Raw genomic sequence first — 11,636 nt, 5'->3', positions numbered from 1 at the left:
AAACAGAGGCTAGTGTCCCAGTTAGCAATTCATAAAACCAAATTCCCTTTATGCTCCTATTGTAAGGGTAATAATTTATGATGTTAAGAAATGCTCTGTGCTTTGATTAGCATCAGGACTGTGAAATTCAAACCTATTATTTACTGCCAGTTTTAATGAATAATAAAGGTAAAAGAGCCTTATGCAAACCACTAATGCTTCTACTCATCACTAGAGCTTTAAGCAGGACTCTAATTCATTGACTTACAGGTCTTCCCTGAACTTCCTATCACGTACATCATACACACATTCATGGGTGTATGCACACATACTTCCACTCACTTCCTCTACCGGGCTCCCAGCTACGGCCTCTATGGTGTTCCCTGTGGTACTTGGGCATGTCTGAGCAAGTCTGAAGCCTGGTAGCAAGTGACATCAGGGTCTTCATTCATGAGATTTCAAGGAATTTTTTAGAGGGCAATTTAATATAAATCAAAGCTGAAATTTTAAATACCCTTTGACCCAACAATTTCATGTGCAGAACTTTTATTCTAGATGTGCCACAAAGTATACATATGAAAGGTATTCTACTAAAACAAATGAATTGCCATCAGGTTAAGTAAATCATAGCACAGCCATTTTATAAAACAGCATATGTGCTGATATGGAATGATTTCCAAGACGTTATTGTTAAATGAAAACACCAAGTTGCAGAACGGGATGAATAATGCACGGCCATTCTAGCAGGTTAAATGAGGAACTGGTCATATCACTGCCTTTTAAGAACTAGGGGACCTGGCTTTTCTCTTTTATCCCTTTTGAGCTTTGTACATCACATATGCATTATTTAATTTGGTTCTGAATAAATAAGATTCCTATGAAATAACTCATTCCAAGTACTAAGCTATCAAAGGAGTTAAAAACCTGAAAAGCTGTTATTTTTATCATAAACTTTCGGAGATCCTGAAAATACAAAGGGCAGCACCAATAGCTTCTGGGTTATTTATTTATATCATCTAACATACACAGATGCGAACTATACAAAAAGTCTTGAAATTCAGACAAATGACTCAGTCCCATCCATCAAACATCTAGTAGAAGACAGCTAAAAAAAGAATGATTTCTTATTAGATAGCAAAATACATGATAAAGCTCTAATAACTAGAACAGTGTAGTATTGACCCAGAAATAAGCAATAAGATCAAGAAAAACCTAATACGAGGTACAGAAACAGACCCATGAATTTCTATATTTAGAAACTTAGTTAATAAAAATGGCATTTCAATTTGGGGTAGGAATTAATGGGCCAACTGACTATCAATTTGGAGAAATAAAGAAAAGTAGGTAATAACCTCTAACATATACAAAACTAAATTTGAAGTAATATAAACTGCTAAACAAACAAAAAAATATGTAAATCTTGGCATATGGACAGTCTTCCTAACACAGATGCAAACCGTAAAGTCACTACATAAAAATATGAAACAGGACAAAAGACACAATAAACCAAATTTTAAAGCAAGATTAGAGAAAAATATGTATACACACTTTGTGTTGTATATCAGACTGAGGAGTATTCCTCAGAATATACAAAGAACTCTTACCAACATATGAGAAGAGAAAAAATTACCAAGTACAAAAATGTGCCAAGACTATGTAGAATTAAATATGTACATCTTCTCTCCAGAATTTCTACTTTTAGGTATCCCCTTGGCATTTATACATAAGAAGGTGTACAAAACAATATTCATTGGGGCACTGTTTGTTACTGCAAAACACTAGGAGAGAAGGGAGAGAATTATGACATACCAGATGGAAATGAGATGAAACTCCTGTCAGCTTAAATAACTAGGAGGAAAAAAAATATTCATTAATAGAAGAAGAGTTAAGTAAATGACAGAGCACCAATACTAGGGAATACTCTGTGGCAATTATACTCTACAGAAATGGGTCTATATGCATGCACTTACAAGGCAATATTTCCAAGATGTGTTAGTGAAAAAACAGCCTGGAATAATAGTCTAATTAGCAAACAGTGTAGGATTAGGAAAACTAGATCAAGAATGCTTTTTGGTTTATCTGTATTACTTTAGTTTTCTACAACAATACTATATGCATGTGTTCTCTGCTTATTAAAATAAATTTAAAGGTATGAAAAATGTAAATGATTAATATGGACACTTGCTGAATTCTGTCTAAATAAGGAGGACCCATGAAAGAAGATGTCTATTCTGAGGGCTGTCCTGCCTTCAAGATGGGAGAGGGGAAAGGAGGAGGAGGCATGGTCAAGAAACACTTCAAAGTAGCCACATTTGAGTGAAGTCTTGAAAGATAAGAGTTTTTGAAAGATAAGGAGACATGATTGGTGCTGGTCTGTGGGGCAGGAGGTGGAGCTGGATCACTAGAGTACAGTGAAGGCCTTCCAGTTGAAGGAAGCAGCCTGGCATCTTAGAGGACCTATAAGCTATTCCACATGAGTCTGGGCCACAATCCTGTGAGAATGGGGAGCTATTGAAATCTTTTAGACAAAGAATATAACTACGTGGGTTGTCAGGAGAAGGGGTGCTAGTAAGACCAGCAGCAGTGCAATATCCCAAGAGAGAGGTGACAAGAGATGCAACTAAGGCAGTATCAGGTACGATGGAGAAGACAGGTTCTAGATAAGTTTCAGAATTAAATTTACAAAGTTGGTAACTGATTGCATATGGAAGTTAAGGAAGATGGAAAGGCTCAGAATTACCCCAAGTTTAAGGTCTAGATGATGATTGATGATTTCACTCACTAAACAGGAATTGAGAGAACAGATTGGAGGAAATCAGAAATGTTTATTTCTGCTGTTGTTGTGCCTGTGGCCTTACACACCTGCCCTACTGTCACCAGTGGAAAAGATCTGAGTAACCCCAAGTTACCAGTGACCTATCTATAAGGGGCTGTAAAAACTTCAGTCCTTGCCTCCTCAGAAGAATGAATTTAACTGAGGGCCATAACGCAGAAAAAGAGACCAAGGCAAGTTCCAGAGCAGGAATGGAAGTTTGTTTTAAAAGGTCTTAGAACGGGAGAAAAAGGAAGTTACAAGCGGGCACGTGAAGGTTAAAGAAGAAGGTCAAGTGCCCCATTTAATCCTGATCCTAGGACTTTTATAAGCTCACGTCTTTCCCATGATTCTTCCCTTAGGGTGGGCAGCCTGCATGTGCAGAGCCCTCCTTACCCTTGGGAAGTGAGCACGTGCAGTGTGTTTAGGGAGTTAGACGCATGCCCATCTGAGGTTTTCCTCCTTTTTCAGGTGGAGCGAGCCCCTGGAAGATCACACTTTACTCATTTTTGTCTCTTAACACACATGCCCAGGAGTTGTTTCTCCCTGGAGCCTGTATTCAATTGACACTTTTAATGTTAACAGGCGTGGACCATCAGGAGATTGTCTCTCCCTGGCTGCAGAATTATCATTTTTAGAGAGGCAATGTGATAAATGTCACATCATCACCCAACATTTCTAGTGGGTACGGGGAAAACCCTCTCCTGCCCCACTCACGCCTCTACCTGTAACACTGCTTCTCAGCTGCAATGGCCAGCTTGAGCAAATTATCATATCCTCTGGTACCTGGCACGCAGCTATCAATTTGGCAAATGCATTTTTCCTCGATACCTGTTAGTAAAAACCACCCAAACAGTTTGCTTTCAGCTAGCAAAACTAGCAATACACTTTCACTCTCCTGCTTCCAAGGTATATATCAACTTTCCAGCCCTAGGTCATAATTTAGTTCTTAGGGACCTTGATCACTTTTCCCTTCAAACCATCATGCCTGGTCCATTACATTGATGTTACTTGGACCTCACGAGAAGTAGCAGCAATTACTCTAGACATACCGGAAGATATTTATTTGCATGTCAGAGGTTGGGAAATAATTCTGACAAAAATGAAGGGGCCTTCAACCCCAGCGAAATTGCCAGTGGTATGGGCATGTTCAGATGTCCCCTCTTAGGTGAAGAATAAGCTGTGGCATCTGCCCTCCTATAACCAGAAAAGGCATGATGCATAGTGGCTTTAAATTTGAGGCAACTTATTCTTCATTTGCTACTCTCGCTCATTTACCAAGGTTGTGTCCCCCCACCCCCACCCCCAAAAAAAATATGGTACCTATGAATGTGACATTACTTGTAAATAAAGCTTTTGAAGATGGAATCAAGTTAAGACGAGGTTGTACTGGATTAGAATGGACCCTAAATCAAATGACTGGTATCCTTATAAGGAGAGAGAAAGACACACACACACACAGGAAAGAAGGCCATGTGACAATTAAAGAAGAGATTGGAATAATGCAGCTATAAGCCCATGAACACCAAGGATTGCTACAACCCACCAGAAGCTAGAAGAGAGGCATGGAACAGATTTTCCCTCAAAGCCTCCAGAAGGAAGCAACCCTGCAAACACCTTAATTTCAGACTATGGCCTCTAAGACAATGAGAGATTACGTTTCTATTGTTTTAAGCTACCTGGTTCATGGTAATTTTTTACAACTGTCCTAGAAAACCAAAACACAAAGTGACCTGAAATCTTTCTAGTTTTGAATGGGGCCCAGAACAAAAGAAGGCTCTGCAACAGATCCAGGGTGCAGTGCAAACTGCTCTAACATTTGGACATGATCCAGCAGATCTGATGGTACTTGAAACTGGAGTAGAAATTGAGACGCTGTTGAAAGTCTGTGGTAGGGCACCTTTTTTTTTTTCTTGAGATAGTCTCACTCTGCCACCCAGGCTGGAGTGAAATGGTATAATCTTGGCTCACTGCCACCTCAGCCTCCCAGGTCCAGGCGAATCTCCTGCCTCAGCCTCCAGAGTAGCTGGGATTACAGGCGCCTGCCACCACACTTGGCTAATCTTTGTATTTTTAGTAGAGATGGGGTTTCACCATGTTGGCCAGGCTGGTCCCAAACTCCTGACCTCAAGTGATCCACCCGCCTCAGCCTCCCAAAGTGCTGGGATTATAGGCATGAGCCATTGCACCCAGCACTCAGTCACTTTAGATAAATCATAGTACAGAGCCTTAGAATGTGGGAGCAAAGCGCTACCAGCCTTTACAGATAACTATTCCCCTTTTGAGAAGCAACTCATGGCCTGCTACTTGGCCTTAGTAGAGACTGAATACTTAACCATGGACCACAAAGTTGCCATGTGATCTGAACTGCCCATAATGAACAGGATGTTATCTGACCCACCAAGACATAAAGATGAGCCTATACAGCAGTACTCCATAATTAAATGGAAATGGTATGTATAAGAGATCGGGCTCTCGCAGGCATGTGTAATTTACATGAAAGCGTGTATAATTTACATGAGGAAGTAGCCCAAATGTCCACAGTCTTTCTGCTATTATTTTTTACCTTTTCTCTCCCAGCCTGCACATATAGCCTCATGGGGAGTTCCACAGGAGCAGTTGCCTGAGGAAGAGAAAACTCAAATCTGACCTACAAACAGTTCTGCATATGCGGGTACCACCCAAAAGTGGAAAACCACAGCACTACAGTCTTTCTGGAACATTCCTAAAGGACAGAGCTCAAGAGGAATCCCAGTGCACAGTGCACCTGGTTGTTCATTTTGTTTGGAAGGAGAAACAGCCAGACGTTAAGAGTCTATGCTAATTTATAGGCTGTGGCCAGTGCTTTGGCTGGTCAAGAGTTAAAGATCATGACTGGAAAATGGAGACAAGGAAATCTGAGAAAAAGGTATGTGAATAGACCTCTCTGAATGTACAAAGATTATAAAGATACTTGTGTCCCATGTGAATGCTCATGAAATAATGACCTTGGCAGAGGTGGATTTTAATAGTCAAGCAAAAAGAGTGACTCCTTCTGGGTATACTATTCAGTCTCTTTCCCCAGCCACTGGCCTGGCCAGTGATCCCATGAACAAAGTAGCCATGGTGGTAGAGGGACAGAGGTTCTGCATGGGCTCAGCAACATGGACTTTCACTCACCAAGGCCATCCTGGTCACAACCACTTCTGAGTGCCCATTCTGCCAGCAGCAGAGACCAACACCAAATCCCTAATATGGCACCATTCACCAAGGTGATCTGATGTGGGCTGATTATACTGGACCACTTTTTATCACGGAAAGGACAGCACTGTTTTGTTTGTTTGTTTTTGAGATGGAGTATCGCTCTGTCGCCCAGGCTGGAGTGCAGTGGTGCGATCTCGGCTCACTGCAACCTCGGCCTCCCAGGTTCAAGCGATTCTCCTGCCTCAGCCTCCCGAGTAGCTGGGACAACAGGCAAGTGCCACCATGCCCAGCTAATTTTTTTGTATTTTTAGTAGAGACGAGGTTTCACCATGTTAGCCAGGATGGTCTCGATCTTCTGACCTCGTAATCCACCTGCCTCAGCTTCCCAAAGTGCTGGGATTACAGGCGTGAGCCACAGCACCCAGCAGCACTGTGTTCTTATTGGAACAGTTACTTGCTTGGATATTGATTTGCCTTCCCTTGAAAGCAATGCTTCTGCCAAAACTACCATCCATGGACTTATGGAATGTCTTATCCACCATCATGGTATTCCACACAGCATTGCTTCTGATCAAGGAACTCACTTCACAGCAAATGAAGTACAAAAATAGGCTCATGCTCAAGGAATTCACTGGTCTTCTGTTCCCCATTATCTGGAAGCTGCTGGCTAGATAGAAGTTTTGGGTTCGTCTGTGGGCCTAAGAACCACAACTAGCTAAGTGCAAATAGAATATGGAATAGATAGTGGAAAAAGCTAATTATAAACACCAACTACAGCAACATGACCAGTTGCAAAAATGAGGACTTTAACAGTTATTTCTTATTTTGTTATGAATATATATGTTATGCAAATATTTTTATTTTCTTCCCTCTCTTACTCCATCATCTAACGTAAGATATATTAATAGTTATATCACAGTAATAAGTTATAGAAAATCCAAAGAAAATGAAAATTATGCAAGAACTTTGATTCTCTTTTGGAGAAAGGTTAATGTGTTTTCAGTTGTATGCAGGATACTTGTACCAGTAAGAGGAAGTATGACTTTGTTATTGTCTTTATTTGGAGATTAAATGTGATTTAATGAGACGTATATGGGTGCCAAGTTGACAAGGGTGGCCTATCGTGGCCATTTTTATGTGTCAACTTGGCTAAGATATAGTCCCCAGCTATTCAAACACTCATCTGGGTGTTGCTGTGGAGGTATACTTTGTAGATAAGATTAATGTTCATAAATAGTTGACTTTAAGAAGATTATGCCAGATAATCTGGGTAGACCTGATTCAATCAGTTGAAAGGCTGTGAGAACAGAATGGAGATTTCTGGGAAGAAAGAGAAATTCCACCTCTGGACAGCAGCTTCAGCTCATGCCAGAGTTCCAGCCTGCGCTTTCTGATGGCCTGCCCTACAGATACCAAACTTGCCTCATTAGTCCTCACAATCACACAAGCCACCAATTCCTCGCAATAAATCTCTCCCTCTCCCACCCTTCAGATTAGGGCAGGGTGAAGACTGTAAAAAGAATGTTCACAAAAATAAAACAAGTAGATTTGATGAATTCAAATGTTTTTGAAAGGAACATTCCAGGAATTTGTTTCTTAAAACCACATTCCATGCTGTATCTTTATTTACTTATAGTTTGATCCAGTCTCCTGCCCCTTCTCTATCAACAGCACAGTTCAAGGAGAACTGACGTTCATAAGGATGGCCCTGAAGCAAAATCCTGGAGTACTTGAAGCATTTGAAGCATTCAGGTACATTCATTATTCATGGCAGGGCAGCTGTTAGGCTAGGTGTACAGGCAGTTCAAGGAAGATGTTTGCCTATTTAATTTGGAAGGTTCCAGATGCCTCTCAAATACTGTCATCAACCTGTCATCCATTCTGTTCAACAAACATTTATTAAACCCTTAAAATGTACTGCTGATAATCAAGGTTAGGAATTGCTGATGTTGGCATCATTAATGGGATAAATGAAGATGGGACAGAGGAGCAATAACAGAGTCCAGAAAGTACGTTAATTTGCAGACATGATGACCCACCTCATCACACAGATTGATTAGTTTTAGCAATGAGTGGGGAAGAAAGGGGAGCCCCAATAAGCAAGGCTATAGGTAAAGGAGGGACTGGACTATCTCAAGGCAACACTACAGTGGCCAGTGTCTCTGCCTAGCTGCATCCTCCTGCATGCCCCACTCCCCACTGGGAACTGGTCAGTGGGAGAAGAGCACCTCAGCAAGACCCTAATGTAAGGAACAAGATTCAAATGCCCCCTACTTCATAATGTGGCCAAAAGTAATACAGAGTCATACTGTGAAACTCATCAATCCCATGCTTGGTCTACAGGCAGTGCTCAGTTAAGCAAAATTATCAAGTCACCCTTCCTGACACCCCATTATCTAGTCATCTAGCAGATGGCAAGTGTTCAGAATATGCTGATTAAGCAGAATTGAATTAAGTCCTGGCTAGGTAGCATTCAGCTACTATCTCTAGATGGGGAAATGAAAAATGGTAAGAGAAAAAAATATTAGTTCAGCCTTTGATATGGGCCTCACTTTCCACATATGATCTCATTTCATCCTCACAACCACCCTGGGAACATCAGATTACAAGCCCTTCTTTATGTACACAACCTGGGAGAAACATTAAGCACTTGGCCTAAGATCACAGTTGATTAATGACAGAGGAGGTTTTATACCCAGGACTGTATAGCTCCAAAGACCACAACTTTTTCCCCACTATACGAGGCTGCAAGAAAATTTACCACAATTCTGTCAATATGCACTAAGAACCCTTAATGCCCCAGCACTGGGGCAGGGAACTAGGTAGATGTACCCTAGGTTTACGGAGTTTACACTGGTCAGACCAGAGACTGAAGAATGGCCACACACAGAAGAGAGGACAGTGGCCTAGACTGAGCAAGGAGGACCCAGACCTCCAGGCCTGGGTTAGCCAAGACTCATTTGATCCTAAGAGGCAGAAATCAAAATCAGTCTAACTGAAGAAATTCTTTGCTTGCATAAGTTACAAGTTTAGGAAGTTAGCTTTGGTACAGCTGAATTGGGTCTTTATAGACCCAAACCAGGTCATCAGGTGCTGTGCCTCTCTCTGTTCTCCATTTTGGCTTCATTCTCAAAAGGTTCAATGCAATGGCAAAGATGTCCATGAGCAGCTCCAAGCTTTCATTATTATTAGAGTTAATAATCCCCAAACTACGAGACCATGGGGTAGCTTTCTCCCTATTGCCCTAGCAAAATCCTAGGACTACCGTGATTGGCCACCTGGGTCACTTGCCCACCTCTGCTCCGGTCATATTCACCCAGAGGCAGTTACTTGGCCTGCCAGCCTACAGCACATGCCCATCCTCTGGAGGATCAAGCAGAACCCTTTCATCCGCGGCTCCTGCAGTGAGCAAACATCAAGTCTTTTGTGTTGCTCCCTCCCGCGTTAACCTGTGTAGCTAACAGGATACATGGAGATAATGGTTCATAATTATAAAACACATTTCAGCTTCCGCCTTGCTTTCTTGGATCTTCACTCTGGGAGAAACCATTCAAGTAGTCACGTGGAGTTCATGTGGCAGGAAATCGAGGCCTTTCGCCAACAGCTAGCAGCAACTTGTCAGCCATGTGAGTGAGACACCTTGGAAGTGAGTCCTCCACCCAGTCTGGCCTTTAGATGACTATAGCCCTATTTGATCTTGTAACTGCATCTTTATGAGAGACCCTGAGCCAGAGTCACCCAGTTAAGCAGCCCTCAGATCCCTGAGCCACAGAAACTACATGAAATAAATGTTTACTATTGTCTTAAGCCACTAAATTTGGCTTGTAGTTTGTTATGTAGCAGTAGATAATTCTAACAAAAAGTTCCTGGACAGACAAAAAGAAGTCTGTAGCTATCCATACCATTAAGCACACTTTTTCTAGCAAAGTAAAATACTTTGCTTAATAAATTTCCTAGAAGCATTAGGCTTTCCAGCATACCCACATCTAACTTTGCCTACCCCTAATCCCTGAATCCAGAAATGGAGGTGATGGGAGCAGCAAGAACCACACAGCTCCTGATGAGGGTCCCACAGAGGGGTGAATGATAGGAAGGAGAAGCAGTGTACAAGTGCACTAAGCAATGTGCTAGAGGCTGCAGGGGACTCAGGGGAGAAAGATCTACTCCTGACTTCTGGGAGTTCAGTGTGGGCATAGGGATCAAGTAAAAATAATGTAAATCATAGCAAATTAGGGTTACAAGGAAGCTCAAAAGGAAAAGGATTATGGTACTGGTTCACCACCCTGGTTGTGATAGAGGCAGAAAATAGCCAAATGCCTAGGAAGATAGGGGAGGGTCCCTGGAGAACCTCCCACCTGCCCAGGTCATTGTGCACAGGTGGCTTGCCTAAACATGCCCATGGTGAAAAACTCCATCCCTTAACACATGCGCAGTAAGGGAAATAAATCAATGTGGAGTGGCTCAGACTAAGGGCCCACATGCACACTGGAAGGATGGTGTGGAGCCACCAGGAATTTGTACCTTATGCAAGGGAGGAGCCTGGCCTCTTCAGCTCACAAGTGGGAGCCCTGGTATTCAATTGTGAGGGGGCAATCTGCTTGGAGAACTCCTCTCTCTGCTGACAGCATTCTTTTCCCTTAATAAATTCTGCCCTCCTCACCCTTCAATGTGTCTGCGTGCCTAATTTTTCTGGTCGTGAGACAAGACCCCAGATTTAGCTGAACTAAGAAGCAAAACATCCTGCATCAGTTGTACATTGGACTCACCTGGAGCACTTTAGAAACTACTCATGCCTAGGCCCCACACTCAGAGACTGACTTAACTGGCCTGGGCTGCGGCCTAAATTTTTTTTTTTTTTTTAAGCTTCCCAGGTAATTTTAAAATGTGCAGCCAGTTTGAGAGCCACTAAATTAGACAGACTTTTCAGGAGAGAGAGATATCTGTTACAGAAAATCAAAGGCTTCCTAGAGGAACCAGTAGTTGGGATAGGCTATAAAGATTTCAAAAGCTAGGTAGGACTGGTAGGAAAAAGCAAGAGCATGAGCAAGCTGTGACTGTAGAGGTATTGTCATGTTTGCTGGGACAATAAGGAGCATATCGGCTAAAAAGTAGCTACAAAGTAATGAAGATGCTGCTATCGTGTATATTCTGGTTCTGAACCCTCAGGCTGTAACTACATGCATTGCCGCCACCACTGTCTGGCTATAAAAGCACCAACTCACAAAACCTGTGAATCATCAAGTTCTAAATCCCTGGCATGCAACACATTTGGGATATCATTTTAGGGAGCCACAGCTGCTGCCTGAACAAAAGAAGAAAAAAAAACTGCTCCCTTCAAGCCCCCGTGACCATGCAACGTCATCTACCACATTACTTTCAATTGTCTCCTTTTCATTAACACCAGATCCAAAGATGAGGACGGCATCAGAATTTGGCTCAATCCTGGCTCAGTTATCCTTGGCTATGGGTCTTCAAAGGGCACCCTTTCCCTGGTGAAATCTTGACCAGGAACCCCCTTCGGTCCCCCAGCCCCACCCCATAGTCTGCACCAGCTAGAAATGAAGAGATGATTATGGATTCAATTAGGATTTGCCAATTAAGTTGGTGTTTACTGCCATCCTTAAAGACCTGCTGCTTTTCTTTATTAAGAGAGTAAGTCAGC

The sequence above is a fragment of the Gorilla gorilla genome, chromosome 2 (assembly GCF_029281585.2).
Source record: "Gorilla gorilla gorilla isolate KB3781 chromosome 2, NHGRI_mGorGor1-v2.1_pri, whole genome shotgun sequence".
NCBI classification, from domain to species: domain Eukaryota; kingdom Metazoa; phylum Chordata; class Mammalia; order Primates; family Hominidae; genus Gorilla; species Gorilla gorilla.
This window is presented reverse-complemented; position numbering follows the sequence as displayed.